Here is a 17,329-nt window from a genome sequence, read left to right as displayed (position 1 = left end):
TAACCCTAACCCTAACCCTAACCCTAACCCTAACCCTAACCCTAACCCTAACCCTAACCCTAACCCTAACCCTAACCCTAACCCTAACCCTAACCCTAACCCTAACCCTAACCCTAACCCTAACCCTAACCCTAACCCTAACCCTAACCCTAACCCTAACCCTAACCCTAACCCTAACCCTAACCCTAACCCTAACCCTAACCCTAACCCTAACCCTAACCCTAACCCTAACCCTAACCCTAACCCTAACCCTAACCCTAACCCTAACCCTAACCCTAACCCTAACCCTAACCCTAACCCTAACCCTAACCCTAACCCTAACCCTAACCCTAACCCTAACCCTAACCCTAACCCTAACCCTAACCCTAACCCTAACCCTAACCCTAACCCTAACCCTAACCCTAACCCTAACCCTAACCCTAACCCTAACCCTAACCCTAACCCTAACCCTAACCCTAACCCTAACCCTAACCCTAACCCTAACCCTAACCCTAACCCTAACCCTAACCCTAACCCTAACCCTAACCCTAACCCTAACCCTAACCCTAACCCTAACCCTAACCCTAACCCTAACCCTAACCCTAACCCTAACCCTAACCCTAACCCTAACCCTAACCCTAACCCTAACCCTAACCCTAACCCTAACCCTAACCCTAACCCTAACCCTAACCCTAACCCTAACCCTAACCCTAACCCTAACCCTAACCCTAACCCTAACCCTAACCCTAACCCTAACCCTAACCCTAACCCTAACCCTAACCCTAACCCTAACCCTAACCCTAACCCTAACCCTAACCCTAACCCTAACCCTAACCCTAACCCTAACCCTAACCCTAACCCTAACCCTAACCCTAACCCTAACCCTAACCCTAACCCTAACCCTAACCCTAACCCTAACCCTAACCCTAACCCTAACCCTAACCCTAACCCTAACCCTAACCCTAACCCTAACCCTAACCCTAACCCTAACCCTAACCCTAACCCTAACCCTAACCCTAACCCTAACCCTAACCCTAACCCTAACCCTAACCCTAACCCTAACCCTAACCCTAACCCTAACCCTAACCCTAACCCTAACCCTAACCCTAACCCTAACCCTAACCCTAACCCTAACCCTAACCCTAACCCTAACCCTAACCCTAACCCTAACCCTAACCCTAACCCTAACCCTAACCCTAACCCTAACCCTAACCCTAACCCTAACCCTAACCCTAACCCTAACCCTAACCCTAACCCTAACCCTAACCCTAACCCTAACCCTAACCCTAACCCTAACCCTAACCCTAACCCTAACCCTAACCCTAACCCTAACCCTAACCCTAACCCTAACCCTAACCCTAACCCTAACCCTAACCCTAACCCTAACCCTAACCCTAACCCTAACCCTAACCCTAACCCTAACCCTAACCCTAACCCTAACCCTAACCCTAACCCTAACCCTAACCCTAACCCTAACCCTAACCCTAACCCTAACCCTAACCCTAACCCTAACCCTAACCCTAACCCTAACCCTAACCCTAACCCTAACCCTAACCCTAACCCTAACCCTAACCCTAACCCTAACCCTAACCCTAACCCTAACCCTAACCCTAACCCTAACCCTAACCCTAACCCTAACCCTAACCCTAACCCTAACCCTAACCCTAACCCTAACCCTAACCCTAACCCTAACCCTAACCCTAACCCTAACCCTAACCCTAACCCTAACCCTAACCCTAACCCTAACCCTAACCCTAACCCTAACCCTAACCCTAACCCTAACCCTAACCCTAACCCTAACCCTAACCCTAACCCTAACCCTAACCCTAACCCTAACCCTAACCCTAACCCTAACCCTAACCCTAACCCTAACCCTAACCCTAACCCTAACCCTAACCCTAACCCTAACCCTAACCCTAACCCTAACCCTAACCCTAACCCTAACCCTAACCCTAACCCTAACCCTAACCCTAACCCTAACCCTAACCCTAACCCTAACCCTAACCCTAACCCTAACCCTAACCCTAACCCTAACCCTAACCCTAACCCTAACCCTAACCCTAACCCTAACCCTAACCCTAACCCTAACCCTAACCCTAACCCTAACCCTAACCCTAACCCTAACCCTAACCCTAACCCTAACCCTAACCCTAACCCTAACCCTAACCCTAACCCTAACCCTAACCCTAACCCTAACCCTAACCCTAACCCTAACCCTAACCCTAACCCTAACCCTAACCCTAACCCTAACCCTAACCCTAACCCTAACCCTAACCCTAACCCTAACCCTAACCCTAACCCTAACCCTAACCCTAACCCTAACCCTAACCCTAACCCTAACCCTAACCCTAACCCTAACCCTAACCCTAACCCTAACCCTAACCCTAACCCTAACCCTAACCCTAACCCTAACCCTAACCCTAACCCTAACCCTAACCCTAACCCTAACCCTAACCCTAACCCTAACCCTAACCCTAACCCTAACCCTAACCCTAACCCTAACCCTAACCCTAACCCTAACCCTAACCCTAACCCTAACCCTAACCCTAACCCTAACCCTAACCCTAACCCTAACCCTAACCCTAACCCTAACCCTAACCCTAACCCTAACCCTAACCCTAACCCTAACCCTAACCCTAACCCTAACCCTAACCCTAACCCTAACCCTAACCCTAACCCTAACCCTAACCCTAACCCTAACCCTAACCCTAACCCTAACCCTAACCCTAACCCTAACCCTAACCCTAACCCTAACCCTAACCCTAACCCTAACCCTAACCCTAACCCTAACCCTAACCCTAACCCTAACCCTAACCCTAACCCTAACCCTAACCCTAACCCTAACCCTAACCCTAACCCTAACCCTAACCCTAACCCTAACCCTAACCCTAACCCTAACCCTAACCCTAACCCTAACCCTAACCCTAACCCTAACCCTAACCCTAACCCTAACCCTAACCCTAACCCTAACCCTAACCCTAACCCTAACCCTAACCCTAACCCTAACCCTAACCCTAACCCTAACCCTAACCCTAACCCTAACCCTAACCCTAACCCTAACCCTAACCCTAACCCTAACCCTAACCCTAACCCTAACCCTAACCCTAACCCTAACCCTAACCCTAACCCTAACCCTAACCCTAACCCTAACCCTAACCCTAACCCTAACCCTAACCCTAACCCTAACCCTAACCCTAACCCTAACCCTAACCCTAACCCTAACCCTAACCCTAACCCTAACCCTAACCCTAACCCTAACCCTAACCCTAACCCTAACCCTAACCCTAACCCTAACCCTAACCCTAACCCTAACCCTAACCCTAACCCTAACCCTAACCCTAACCCTAACCCTAACCCTAACCCTAACCCTAACCCTAACCCTAACCCTAACCCTAACCCTAACCCTAACCCTAACCCTAACCCTAACCCTAACCCTAACCCTAACCCTAACCCTAACCCTAACCCTAACCCTAACCCTAACCCTAACCCTAACCCTAACCCTAACCCTAACCCTAACCCTAACCCTAACCCTAACCCTAACCCTAACCCTAACCCTAACCCTAACCCTAACCCTAACCCTAACCCTAACCCTAACCCTAACCCTAACCCTAACCCTAACCCTAACCCTAACCCTAACCCTAACCCTAACCCTAACCCTAACCCTAACCCTAACCCTAACCCTAACCCTAACCCTAACCCTAACCCTAACCCTAACCCTAACCCTAACCCTAACCCTAACCCTAACCCTAACCCTAACCCTAACCCTAACCCTAACCCTAACCCTAACCCTAACCCTAACCCTAACCCTAACCCTAACCCTAACCCTAACCCTAACCCTAACCCTAACCCTAACCCTAACCCTAACCCTAACCCTAACCCTAACCCTAACCCTAACCCTAACCCTAACCCTAACCCTAACCCTAACCCTAACCCTAACCCTAACCCTAACCCTAACCCTAACCCTAACCCTAACCCTAACCCTAACCCTAACCCTAACCCTAACCCTAACCCTAACCCTAACCCTAACCCTAACCCTAACCCTAACCCTAACCCTAACCCTAACCCTAACCCTAACCCTAACCCTAACCCTAACCCTAACCCTAACCCTAACCCTAACCCTAACCCTAACCCTAACCCTAACCCTAACCCTAACCCTAACCCTAACCCTAACCCTAACCCTAACCCTAACCCTAACCCTAACCCTAACCCTAACCCTAACCCTAACCCTAACCCTAACCCTAACCCTAACCCTAACCCTAACCCTAACCCTAACCCTAACCCTAACCCTAACCCTAACCCTAACCCTAACCCTAACCCTAACCCTAACCCTAACCCTAACCCTAACCCTAACCCTAACCCTAACCCTAACCCTAACCCTAACCCTAACCCTAACCCTAACCCTAACCCTAACCCTAACCCTAACCCTAACCCTAACCCTAACCCTAACCCTAACCCTAACCCTAACCCTAACCCTAACCCTAACCCTAACCCTAACCCTAACCCTAACCCTAACCCTAACCCTAACCCTAACCCTAACCCTAACCCTAACCCTAACCCTAACCCTAACCCTAACCCTAACCCTAACCCTAACCCTAACCCTAACCCTAACCCTAACCCTAACCCTAACCCTAACCCTAACCCTAACCCTAACCCTAACCCTAACCCTAACCCTAACCCTAACCCTAACCCTAACCCTAACCCTAACCCTAACCCTAACCCTAACCCTAACCCTAACCCTAACCCTAACCCTAACCCTAACCCTAACCCTAACCCTAACCCTAACCCTAACCCTAACCCTAACCCTAACCCTAACCCTAACCCTAACCCTAACCCTAACCCTAACCCTAACCCTAACCCTAACCCTAACCCTAACCCTAACCCTAACCCTAACCCTAACCCTAACCCTAACCCTAACCCTAACCCTAACCCTAACCCTAACCCTAACCCTAACCCTAACCCTAACCCTAACCCTAACCCTAACCCTAACCCTAACCCTAACCCTAACCCTAACCCTAACCCTAACCCTAACCCTAACCCTAACCCTAACCCTAACCCTAACCCTAACCCTAACCCTAACCCTAACCCTAACCCTAACCCTAACCCTAACCCTAACCCTAACCCTAACCCTAACCCTAACCCTAACCCTAACCCTAACCCTAACCCTAACCCTAACCCTAACCCTAACCCTAACCCTAACCCTAACCCTAACCCTAACCCTAACCCTAACCCTAACCCTAACCCTAACCCTAACCCTAACCCTAACCCTAACCCTAACCCTAACCCTAACCCTAACCCTAACCCTAACCCTAACCCTAACCCTAACCCTAACCCTAACCCTAACCCTAACCCTAACCCTAACCCTAACCCTAACCCTAACCCTAACCCTAACCCTAACCCTAACCCTAACCCTAACCCTAACCCTAACCCTAACCCTAACCCTAACCCTAACCCTAACCCTAACCCTAACCCTAACCCTAACCCTAACCCTAACCCTAACCCTAACCCTAACCCTAACCCTAACCCTAACCCTAACCCTAACCCTAACCCTAACCCTAACCCTAACCCTAACCCTAACCCTAACCCTAACCCTAACCCTAACCCTAACCCTAACCCTAACCCTAACCCTAACCCTAACCCTAACCCTAACCCTAACCCTAACCCTAACCCTAACCCTAACCCTAACCCTAACCCTAACCCTAACCCTAACCCTAACCCTAACCCTAACCCTAACCCTAACCCTAACCCTAACCCTAACCCTAACCCTAACCCTAACCCTAACCCTAACCCTAACCCTAACCCTAACCCTAACCCTACCCTAACCCTAACCCTAACCCTAACCCTAACCCTAACCCTAACCCTAACCCTAACCCTAACCCTAACCCTAACCCTAACCCTAACCCTAACCCTAACCCTAACCCTAACCCTAACCCTAACCCTAACCCTAACCCTAACCCTAACCCTAACCCTAACCCTAACCCTAACCCTAACCCTAACCCTAACCCTAACCCTAACCCTAACCCTAACCCTAACCCTAACCCTAACCCTAACCCTAACCCTAACCCTAACCCTAACCCTAACCCTAACCCTAACCCTAACCCTAACCCTAACCCTAACCCTAACCCTAACCCTAACCCTAACCCTAACCCTAACCCTAACCCTAACCCTAACCCTAACCCTAACCCTAACCCTAACCCTAACCCTAACCCTAACCCTAACCCTAACCCTAACCCTAACCCTAACCCTAACCCTAACCCTAACCCTAACCCTAACCCTAACCCTAACCCTAACCCTAACCCTAACCCTAACCCTAACCCTAACCCTAACCCTAACCCTAACCCTAACCCTAACCCTAACCCTAACCCTAACCCTAACCCTAACCCTAACCCTAACCCTAACCCTAACCCTAACCCTAACCCTAACCCTAACCCTAACCCTAACCCTAACCCTAACCCTAACCCTAACCCTAACCCTAACCCTAACCCTAACCCTAACCCTAACCCTAACCCTAACCCTAACCCTAACCCTAACCCTAACCCTAACCCTAACCCTAACCCTAACCCTAACCCTAACCCTAACCCTAACCCTAACCCTAACCCTAACCCTAACCCTAACCCTAACCCTAACCCTAACCCTAACCCTAACCCTAACCCTAACCCTAACCCTAACCCTAACCCTAACCCTAACCCTAACCCTAACCCTAACCCTAACCCTAACCCTAACCCTAACCCTAACCCTAACCCTAACCCTAACCCTAACCCTAACCCTAACCCTAACCCTAACCCTAACCCTAACCCTAACCCTAACCCTAACCCTAACCCTAACCCTAACCCTAACCCTAACCCTAACCCTAACCCTAACCCTAACCCTAACCCTAACCCTAACCCTAACCCTAACCCTAACCCTAACCCTAACCCTAACCCTAACCCTAACCCTAACCCTAACCCTAACCCTAACCCTAACCCTAACCCTAACCCTAACCCTAACCCTAACCCTAACCCTAACCCTAACCCTAACCCTAACCCTAACCCTAACCCTAACCCTAACCCTAACCCTAACCCTAACCCTAACCCTAACCCTAACCCTAACCCTAACCCTAACGTCTAACGTCTAACGTCTAACGTCTAACGTCTAACGTCTAACGTCTAAAGTCTAAAGTCTAAAGTCTAAAGTCTAAAGTCTAAAGTCTAAAGTCTAAAGTCTAAAGTCTAAAGTCTAACCTGAAAACTGTAAATCTATGTCTAACCCGAAAAGTCTAAGTCTATGTCTAAAAGTCTAAGTCTAACCCGAAAAGTCTAAGTCTATGTCTAAAAGTCTAAGTCTAACCCGAAAACTCTAAGTCTATGTCTAAAAGTCTAAGTCTAACCCGAAAAGTCTAAGTCTATGTCTAAAAGTCTAAGTCTAACCCGAAAACTCTAAGTCTATGTCTAAAAGTCTAAGTCTAACCCGAAAACTCTAAGTCTATGTCTAAAAGTCTAAGTCTAACCCGAAAACTCTAAGTCTATGTCTAAAAGTCTAAGTCTAACCCGAAAACTCTAAGTCTATGTCTAAAAGTCTAAGTCTAACCCGAAAACTCTAAGTCTATGTCTAAAAGTCTAAGTCTAACCCGAAAACTCTAAGTCTATGTCTAAAAGTCTAAGTCTAACCCGAAAACTCTAAGTCTATGTCTAAAAGTCTAAGTCTAACCCGAAAACTCTAAGTCTATGTCTAAAAGTCTAAGTCTAACCCGAAAACTCTAAGTCTATGTCTAAAAGTCTAAGTCTAACCCGAAAACTCTAAGTCTATGTCTAAAAGTCTAAGTCTAACCCGAAAACTCTAAGTCTATGTCTAAAAGTCTAAGTCTAACCCGAAAACTCTAAGTCTATGTCTAAAAGTCTAAGTCTAACCCGAAAAGCCTAAGTCTAAGTCTAACCCAAAAAGCCTAAGTCTAAGTCTAACCCGAAAACTCTAAGTCTATGTCTAACCCGAAAAGTCTGTCTATGTCTAAAAGTCTAAGTCTAAGTCTAACCCGAAAAGTCTAAGTCTAACCCCATGTCTATGTCTACCACCCTCCACACCTACCTTTCTTACCTACGTTCCAGTGTCCTTCAAGTCCTTGCCGTGACAAAGCAAGACACACAACGTACGTGCATTGTTTAACTATTTCTTTATTACAGCACTGTTTCCACAAGGCAGAACTCATACAATCATATACATGTATGTATATACACGCTATACCAGCAACTATGCATTGAGAAGCAGAACATGTAATGAATAGGGGTCTGTGATTCCCCAACTTAGTTTATAGGCACAGCATCCACACATTCTGTACATGGCACAACACAGTTTACAGGCGCAACATAACACATATTGCGTACATGGCACGACGCAATTTACAGGCGCAGCACACACATATGCAGTACAACTGTAACACATGGTTCACGTAGACATCAGACCAACCAGAGAAAGAGTACAAACCCACCATACCCCATTAGTGACACCACATTTGTGAGAACCCACCTCAAAAGCAGTGCAGATCTCAGCCCATCCAAAGACATTGCAATTCTCAGAACGGCCACAAAGGGGCGCGAGTCTCAGACTGGCCGGGAGGAACAAAATCGCCTCCACCGGCCCTTGGTTACGGGGTTGGGTTAGCCCTGCCTAGGAACAAACAAAGCAAAGCTAACCCAACCCCGTAAGCAAGGCAAACTTAAAGCCAATTTGGTTTACGTTAATTGGATGTAAAACTAAAGCCAATTTGCTTGAAATAGTTTGAATGCAAAGCCAAAGCCAATTTGGTTGATGCAAAATGACTGCAAGGCTAAAGCCAATTTGGTTGAGATTAATTGAATGCAGACGCTGAAATCAGCGCAGATCATCAAATGGCCACAAGGGGGCACAAGTCTCAGACTGGCCGGGAGGAACAAAATCGCCTCCACCGGCCCTTGGTTACGGGGTTGGGTTAGCCCTGCGCTAGAACAAACAAAGCAAAGCTAACCCAACCCCGTAAGCAAGGCAATGCTAAAGCCAATTTGGTTTACATTAATTGAATGTAAAATTAAAGCCAATTTCGTTTACATTTAATTGGATGTAAAACTAAAGCCAATTTCGTTTACATTAAGTGAATGTAAAGCTAAAGCCAATTTGATTGAAGTCAATTGAATGTAAAACTAAAGCCAATTTGGTTGATGCAAAATGACTGCAAGGCTAAAGCCAATTTGGTTGAGATTAATTGAATGCAGACGCTGGAATCAGCGCAATTCTTCAAATGGCCACAAGGGGGCGCGAGTCCCAGACTGGCCGGGAGGAACAAAATCACCTCCGCCGGCCCTTGGTTACGGGGTTGGGTTAGCCCTGCGCTAGAACAAACAAAGCAAAGCTAACCCAACCCCGTAAGCAAGGCAAACTTAAAGCCAATTTGGTTTACATTAATTGGATGTAAAACTAAAGCCAATTTGCTTGAAATAGTTTGAATGCAAAGCCAAAGCCAATTTGGTTGATGCAAAATGACTGCAAGGCTAAAGCCAAATTTGGTTGAGATTAATTGAATGCAGACACTGAAATCAGCGCAGATCAACAAATGGCCACAAGGGGGCGCGAGTCTCAGACTGGCCGGGAGGAACAAAATCGCCTCCACCGGCCCTTGGTTACGGGGTTGGGTTAGCCCTGCGCTAGAACAAACAAAGCAAAGCTAACCCAACCCCGTAAGCAAGGCAATGCTAAAGCCAATTTGGTTTACATTAATTGGATGTAAAACTAAAGCCAATTTGCTTGAAATAGTTTGAATGCAAAGCCAAAGCCAATTTGGTTGATGCAAAATAACTGCAAGGCTAAAGCCAAATTTGGTTGAGATTAATTGAATGCAGACGCTGAAATCAGCGCAACTCTTCAAATGGCCACAAGGGGGCTCGAGTCTCAGACTGGCCGGGAGGTACAAAATCGCCTCCACCGGCCCTTGGTTACGGGGTTGGGTTAGCCCTGCGCTAGAACAAACAAAGCAAAGCTAACCCAACCCCGTAAGCAAGGCAATGCTAAAGCCAATTTGGTTTACATTAATTGAATGTAAAACTAAAGCCAATTTCGTTTACATTTAATTGGATGTAAAACTAAAGCCAATTTCGTTTACATTTAATTGGATGTAAAACTAAAGCCAATTTGGTTTACATTAAGTGAATGTAAAGCTAAAGCCAATTTGGTTGAAGTCAATTGAATGTAAAACTAAAGCCAATTTGGTTGATGCAAAATGACTGCAAGGCTAAAGCCAAATTGGTTGAGATTAATTGAATGCAGACGCTGGAATCAGCGCAACTCTTCAAATGGCCACAAGGGGGCGCGAGTCTCAGACTGGCCGGGAGGAACAAAATCGCCTCCGCCGGCCCTTGGTTACGGGGTTGGGTTAGCCCTGCGCTAGAACAAACAAAGCAAAGCTAACCCAACCCCGTAAGCAAGGCAAACTTAAAGCCAATTTGGTTTACATTAATTGGATGTAAAATTAAAGCCAATTTGGTTTACATTAATTGAATGTAAAGCTAAAGCCAATTTGGTTGAAGTCAACTGAATGTAAAGCTAAAGCCAATTCGGTTTACATTAATTGAATGTAAAGCTGAAGCCAATTTGGTTGAAGTCAATGGAACGCACACGCTGAAATCAGCGCAACTCTCAAAATGGCCACAAAGGGGCACGAGTCTTAAAGTGGCCAGGAAGGAACGCAGATGGCATCAGAAGGAAGCGTTGATTGGCCTGGGAACAGAAGGGCCCTCAGGAAGGGTGCCGGTGGGTTGGATCGCTGGGCTGAAGCTGATGGGATGAACTGTAATGAGACCGAGTGCTGCATCCCACATGTTGCCTGCGATGACCTTGGTGGGGGCTTGTGGCACTGTGACAGGAAGATCGTGGAAAGGGAACGGAGTGGGGATTCGGGTAACGGCTCAACTGAACTGAGCTGGCGGTGAGTGTGGGAGGCCAAAAAAGCCAATGGCATCGCAGGGGGGAAGTCATCGACTGGAAGCATCGAAGGCATCTTCACCTGTAATACAGAGACATGCTTTAGAAGGAGGAACACCGAGACCCAAACTGTGCTCACCGTCAGCCCACCCCCACAAAATGTGGAAGCCAAACACCGCTCCAAGAAATAGCTTCAGAGTAAGGTTAGGAGTACTTAACAGGAAAGGTGTTAGGGTTAGGTACATCAGGATTAGGGTTAGAGTGACCGTTAGGGAAGGCCAAGGCAAAGTCACCTGCAAAAGGCAAGGAGAACAGCCGAGGGAACGCCAAAACAGAGGGCAAAGGCAAAGGGATGGGAAAGGCTTGGAGAATGCCAAAAGTCACGTCAGAGGTCAGGCCCAAGGAGAAGGCCGCAGAGAACGCCAGAACAGAGACCAAAGAGATCAACGCAGAAGGCCAAAATGGAGGGCGAAGTCCATGAGAACGCTGCTGGGAAGGCCGATGCAGAAGGTCAAGGGCAATGGCCAAAGAGAATGCGGCACTAAAGGCCAAAACCAAAGGCAAAGAGAATGCTGTAGGAGATGCCAAAACAAGAGGCCAAAGGGAATGTGGCAAAGAAGGCCGGGAGCAATGGCCAAAGAGAACGTGGAAGGGGACGCCAAAACCAAATGCCAAAGAGAATGCCGCAGGGAACGCCAGAACAGGAGGCCAAAGGGAACGTGGCAAAGAAGGCCAATGACAAAGGCCAAGGGAATGTGGCACAGATGGCCAAAACCAAAGGCCAAAGAGAACGCAGCGAAGGTGGCCAAGGGCAAATGGCCAAGAGAATGCCACAGGCATCGCCAAAACAGGAGGGCAAGAGAACGCAGCAGGAAAAGCCAAGGGCAAGGAGAACACTGCAGGGAAAGGCTGAAGGCAAAGAGAACACAGAAAGAAAAGGACAGGCAGCATTCAGGGCACCGAGAAGTGCAGAAATGAGCTCTGGGAACCCTACCTTGTGCCTCAGTAAGTAATGAGTAAACACTGGTGGGTGAGCATTGCCCTTACCTGCTGGGCAGACAATTACCGGCCAGCAAAGCAAGGTTCCAGGGCATTCCAGGAAATGCAGATTCCAGTTCCTGCTGCTGCCGTGAAGAGCCGCGCATCTCCGTGCTGACCTTAAAGTGCTCAGGAGCAACGCAGCTCTGCTGCCACCTGTGGGAAACAACGCAGTAATGAAGGCGCTGCCCCACATGTGTGGGGCTGCACCCTGAGCACATTGCTGTAATGATGACACAAGGGTTGTAATTAATTATAATTATAATTAACATTAGGGATATAATTAATGTTATTGATAGGGCTGAAGTTACAGTTGGTCTAACATCAGTATTCTGCACTACAATCACAATTAAGGTTATTTGACAAAAAACATGAGGCATTATTTTTAAGGCAGCATTCAGGTTAAGAGACATTTTCAACACTGCGTTAAGGGTTTGGTTTACAGATATGCTGCAGGTTAACACAATTATCGTTAGGACTCCCATTCAGCTATGGGTTGAGGTCAAGGTTAACTTTAATGTTGCCTCCCAGCTAATCCCAGAGTGCCAAAGGCAAGCAGAACTCCCAGGGCAGGCAAAGGGAAGGAGAACTCTCATGGAAAACCAAGGTAAATGCAAAGCAAACAGCCAAGCTAAGGCAAGGGCAAGAGCAAAGAGAGCACCAATGGAAAACCAAGGTAAGGGCAAGGAGAACGCAACAGGAAAGGTCAGAATACAGCTAAAGAGACCACAGCAGGAAAGGCCAAGGGCAAAGGCCAAGAGAATGCAGCACAAAATGCCAAAACAAAAGGACAAGGGAACACAACATGGAATGCCCAGGCAAGGGCTAAGAAAACATGGCAGGAAAAGCCAAAATAGGAGGCCAAAAAGAACGCGGCAAAGAAGGCCAATGCAGAATGTGGCTGGAACAGCAAGTTAGGAGGTCAAAGAGAATGCCACAGGGAATGCCCAGGCAAGGGCCAAGACAATGTGGCAGGAAATGCCAAAACAGGAGGGTGAGAGAATGCTGCCGGGAACGCCAAAACTGAATGCTGAAGCAAATGTGGCTACAGAAAGCCAAGGGCAATGGCCAAGAGATGTGGCATAGAACACAAAAACAGGAGGGCAAGGAAATGCCCAGACAAGGGCCAAGAGAACATGGAAGGAAATGCCCAGGATGATGGCCAAGAGAACACGGCAAGAAACGCCAAAACAGGAGGGCAGGAGAACGCAGCAGGGAACGCCAAAACTGAATGCTGAAGTGAATGTGGTAAAGAAAGCCAAGGGCAATGGCCAAGAGAACCCAGCATGGAACACAAAAACAGGAGGGCAAGAGAATGCCCAGCCAATGGCAACGGCTAAGAGAACATGGAAGGAAATGCCAAAACAGGAGGGCGAGAGAATGCAGTACAGAACGCCAAAACTGAATGCTGAAGTGAATGCGGCAAAGAAAGCCAAGGGCAATGGCCAAATGAACGTGGCATGGAACACAAAAACAGGAGGGCAAGACAACGCAGTAGGGAACAGCAAGGGCAAAGGGAAGGAAAACACTGCAGTGAAAGGCCAGAGACAAAGAGAACACAGAAAGAAAAGGACAGGCAGCATCCAGGGCACCGTGAAGTGCAATGAAGAGCTCTGGGAGCACCGTGCTGTGCTGTGCTATGGAGTGGGTAAACACTGATGGCTGAGCATTGCCCTTACCTGCTGGGCAGACAATTACCAGCCAGCAAAGCGAGGTTCCGGGGCGTTCCAGGAAATGCAGATTCTGGTTCCTTGCTGTTCCCACGAAGAGCCACGCATCTCCATGCAGTCGTTACGGCACTCAGGAGTGCTGCAACTCCGCTGTCACCTGTGGGACACAAAGCAGTAATGAAGGCACTGCCCTGCAGATGTGCCTCTTTCACAAACCTGCACTCCTTTCTTTGATCAATGTGGCTGCACTCTGTGCGTGATGCTGCTTACCAGCAGCACTGCAGCTGGGAACAACAGACAAGGAGAAGGCTCAGGTACCCAACAACATCCATCTTCCATCTTCTCTGATAACTGCTCATTATACACTGCCTTCACCTTTGGTTTAGTAGGTGGGGACTGAGGAAGCAATGCCGATCCCACAGAGCCCTCCCTATCCCACACTGTGATGGGAGATCAGGTTCTGGACCACCTGAGGACCCGAGCATCCAGGAGTCTTTGGGTCCTGATGAGACGAGTCCCAGAGCCTTGAGGGAATTCACCGCTGCAGTCACCGAGCCACTCTCAGTGGTATTTGAGAAGTCGAGGCAGTCAGGTGAAGTCCCTGGTGAGCAGAAAAAAGGCGACAGCACAGCTGTTACTGCAGATATAAAGTGTGACCCTGGGAACCACCAACATGTCAGTCTCACCTCTGTGCTGCAAAGAATCGAGGAGCAGATCCTTCTGGAAGTAACTCTGAAGCACACGTTCCAGTGCGTCACCACCCTCTGTGTGAAAAGCTTCCTCCTAATAACCAACCTAAACCTCCCCTGTTTCAGTTTAAAACCATTTCCCCTTGTCCTATCACGATCCACCCTCGTAAACAGCCGTTCCCCTTCCTGCTGTTCCCCCCTTCAAGTACTGTGAGGCTGCAATGAGTTCGCCCCCAAGCCTTCTCTTCTCCAGGCTGAACAACCCCACTTCCCTCAACCTTTCCTTGCAGGGGAGCTGCTCCAACCATCTGCTCATCTCAGTGCCTCCTCTGGACCCGCTCCATCAGCTCCACGTCCTTCCTGTGCTGGGGGCCCCAGGCCTGGATGCAGCGCTGCAGATGAAGCCTCACAAGAGCTGAGTAGATGGGGACGATCACCTCCCTCTCCCTGCTGGCTGCTCCTCTTTTAATGCAGCCCAGAACACAGCTGGCCTTCCAGGCTGCAAGCACGCTCTGCTGGCTGATGTCCACTCATGGATCCCGGCTCATCCACCGCAATCCACAAGTCCTTCTCTGTGGGGCTGCTCTCAAGGTGTTCTTTGCCGAGTTTGTACAAACATCTGGGATCGCCCCTTCATCAGTGACACTGACAGTGGGGTTGAGTGCACCCTAATGACACTGAGCTGTGGGGTGCAGTGACACACCAGAGGGACAACGCCATCCAGAGAGACCTCAACAGGCTGAGTAGTGGCACTCAGCGATGTACCTTCCTGGCCCAGAAAGCCAACCGTATGCTGGGCTCCATCCAAAGATGTGCGGTCAGTAGGTGAAGGGAGGCGGTCCTGCCCCTCTGCTCTGCACTGTGAGACCTCACCTGGAGGTGCTGCGTCTGGATGTGGATGTCCGCAGCGCAGGACAGACGTGGAGCTGTTGGAGCACATCCAGAGAACAGCCACAAATATGAACTGAGGGATGGAACGCCTTTCCTGTAAAGAGAGAGAGAGCTGGAGCTGTTCAGCCTGCAGAAGTGAAGGCTCCGAGGTGATCTGGTAACAGCCTTTCAACACCTGAAGGGAAGAACAAGGAAAGATTTAGCCTACATATAAAGAAAATCTTGTACAGTGATGGTGGTGACACAGCGGAACAGGTTACCCAGACATGTGATGGATGCCCTGTCCCTTCCAAGGTGAGGCTGAGTCAGCCTCTGGACAGCCTGATCTGGCTGTGGATGTTCCTGTTCGTTGTGTGGCAGTTGGACGAGATCACCACCAATGGTACCAGGTACTCCAGCTGGGATAACCCACATCCGTCACAGAGCCTCTCTGGGCCAGTCCCAGTATTCAGCAGACCAGGGGCTTCACTGCATCATGCTGGGGTGATGCTGAGTACAGCAGTCCAGAAGAGGACAATCCTTGGCTTTCTATAAAGACGAAGATTTATTACACCTAAGGGTGCACAGAACGCCCTTAAACAACTCTGCATGGTTGGAAGCAGTGCATAACAGCCCTGAAATAAAGGAAGAAGAAGTTACCCCATTCCAAAGATGAACACTCAGCCCACACAGCCAAGGAAGCAGTCTCCAGGTAGAGATGCTGCCCTTATGGCTTCCACCCCTTAAATGTGGTCAGGATACTACCAAAAAAAAAAAAAAAAAAAAAAAAAAAAAAAAAAAGGGGAGATTGCAGGCCTGAAATAAAGAAAAAACAAAGAAACCACTTACACCCTTCTCAAAGGCCAAAACTCACCCCTGCTCCACAGGAGACAGTCTCCAGACATCAACATTGCCCTTACATCTGCCAGCACTTCAATGTGGTCAGGATGCCCCGAAAACAGGAAAAGTCACAGCCCTAAAACAAGAAGGAATCACTCATCCTTTCTCAAGGACCAGAGCTCACCCCACACTCCCAAGGAGACGGTCTCTAAAGACAGATACCACCTTAAAGGCTGCCAGCCCTTAAGTGGGGTCAGGATCCCCCCAACAACAAGATATTGCAACCCGGGAATAAAGACTCACTCACCCAGTTTCAAAGGTTCACCCCACATTCTAAAGGAAGCAGTCTCCAGGTGCAGTTGCTGCTCCTTCTGCTGACGGACCTTAAATGTGGTCAGGAGCCCCCCAGAAAGTGAAATTACAATCCAGCAGTAAAGAAGAAATCAATGACCCCATTCCAAAAACAAACAGCCCACACCCCAAAGGAAGCAGCCTCCATACAGAGATGCTGCCCTCACAGCTTCCAGCCCTTAAAAGTGGTCAGGATCCCCAAAAAGAGAAAGACCAGAGCCCTGCAATAGAGCATCAATCACTCACCCCATTCCAAAGGGCAGAACTCGCTCCCAATGCTCCCAAGGAGGCAGTTCCCAAGCAGAATGCTGCCCTGTCTGTTCCCAGCCCTTAAATATGGGCAGGGAGGGGGTGGAGCCAAGCTCAGCCCTATCCGGTCCCACAGGTAAATCGCTTCCACCTGTGCTGGCAGGGCTGGCCACACCCCTCACCAGGTGCTCAATCACTGCTTCAGGCTGTAAACAACAAAAAAAACCTAATTACTAGCAGGTGATTGGATCTGCCTGTCCGGCAAGGGGAGTTTGATCAAAGGATGAGCAACAATGGCACGCGTATTTTGATTCAAGTCTGTCCTCAAAGGCATTCAGTAAAATTTCTAATAGATAGGGGAGCACAAATTTCAGTACTGATACAGCACACAAATTTCGGTACTGATGCAGAAGATGCTGAAAAGCTGTGTGTGCAGCCTGGATGGCAGAGTTGAGATCACCGGTGTGATCGGAGCGAGCGCTGTTTGCCAAACTGGTGGGGACAGCTTATGGCTCTGCAGTGAGAAACGTGTCGCCGACTTTCTTTGCAATTAAAGACCATCGTGAAAGCAATTCAGGATTTGACATCCTCAGTGCGTGAACCTGGCACCTGCCTGCATGGCAGCTGACATAGGGATGACACTTGGGTGATACTGGGGAGTGACGCTGGGGGCGGTGTTGGGTTATTACTGCAGGGTGACATCAGGATGTGACGTTGCAGTGA

The 17,329-nt window shown here is 48.8% G+C and overlaps 1 long non-coding RNA gene across 1 annotated transcript; it reads right to left on the bottom strand.

Annotated features, from left to right (window-relative positions):
* Positions 1 to 14,810: 14,810 nt before the first annotated feature.
* On the bottom strand, positions 14,811 to 16,708 carry LOC125687590 (uncharacterized). The gene is made up of 5 exons (XR_007374185.1): positions 16,604 to 16,708; positions 16,314 to 16,389; positions 16,041 to 16,142; positions 15,827 to 15,927; positions 14,811 to 15,715 (listed from the first exon to the last, which is right to left on the bottom strand). It is a non-coding gene; the product is annotated as an uncharacterized LOC125687590 (long non-coding RNA).
* Between the last annotated feature and the right edge of the window lie 621 nt (positions 16,709 to 17,329).

Source organism: Lagopus muta, unplaced genomic scaffold (assembly GCF_023343835.1).
Source record: "Lagopus muta isolate bLagMut1 unplaced genomic scaffold, bLagMut1 primary scaffold_105, whole genome shotgun sequence".
Classification (NCBI taxonomy): domain Eukaryota; kingdom Metazoa; phylum Chordata; class Aves; order Galliformes; family Phasianidae; genus Lagopus; species Lagopus muta.
The sequence above is the reverse complement of the archived record's forward strand: the minus strand, read 5'-3'. Positions and strand labels throughout refer to the sequence as shown.